The sequence below is a fragment of the Oncorhynchus gorbuscha genome, linkage group LG11, assembly GCF_021184085.1.
Source record: "Oncorhynchus gorbuscha isolate QuinsamMale2020 ecotype Even-year linkage group LG11, OgorEven_v1.0, whole genome shotgun sequence".
Taxonomy (NCBI): domain Eukaryota; kingdom Metazoa; phylum Chordata; class Actinopteri; order Salmoniformes; family Salmonidae; genus Oncorhynchus; species Oncorhynchus gorbuscha.
Window position 1 is genome coordinate 83,417,534 of NC_060183.1, and position 403 is coordinate 83,417,936.

The 403-nt window shown below is 39.7% G+C and overlaps 1 long non-coding RNA gene across 1 annotated transcript in view; it reads right to left on the reverse strand.

Annotated features, from left to right (window-relative positions):
- The window catches only part of LOC123989563, a 13,034-nt gene extending 12,895 nt beyond the window's left edge, over positions 1–139 (reverse strand). Inside the window, exon 1 of the long non-coding RNA XR_006830567.1 lies at positions 120–139. This is a non-coding gene — a long non-coding RNA (uncharacterized LOC123989563). The remainder of the gene's footprint in view (positions 1–119) is intronic.
- Positions 140–403: the final 264 nt, after the last annotated feature.

A 403-nucleotide genomic window follows, 5' to 3' on the forward strand; every position in this document is an offset into this window, starting at 1 on the left:
TGTGATACTGTAGATAGAGAGAGATAAAGGAGACAGAGACAGGGTAGATACTGTAGATAGGAAGAGAGTTAAAAGACAATGAGACTGGGTAGATACTGTAGATAGAGAGAGAAACTCACCTGCTTCGAAGTGGTGGCATAAATACAATGGTTAGACTTTGTGTCTGCATGACAGCGAACTCGTACATGGTGTTTGGTTTAAAACAATGGTTCTGTTGTGTCTGCAGACTAGAGAACGAAACAGGAAGTGAGTTAAAACAATGGTTCTGTTGTGTCTGCAGACTAGAGAACGAAACAGGAAGTGAGTTAAAACAATGGTTCTGTTGCCGGCAAACACATTACTTGGTAACAATTTCAGTCGAACGATTTTAATGAACATTTCAAAATGTGACAGTGAAAGAGTG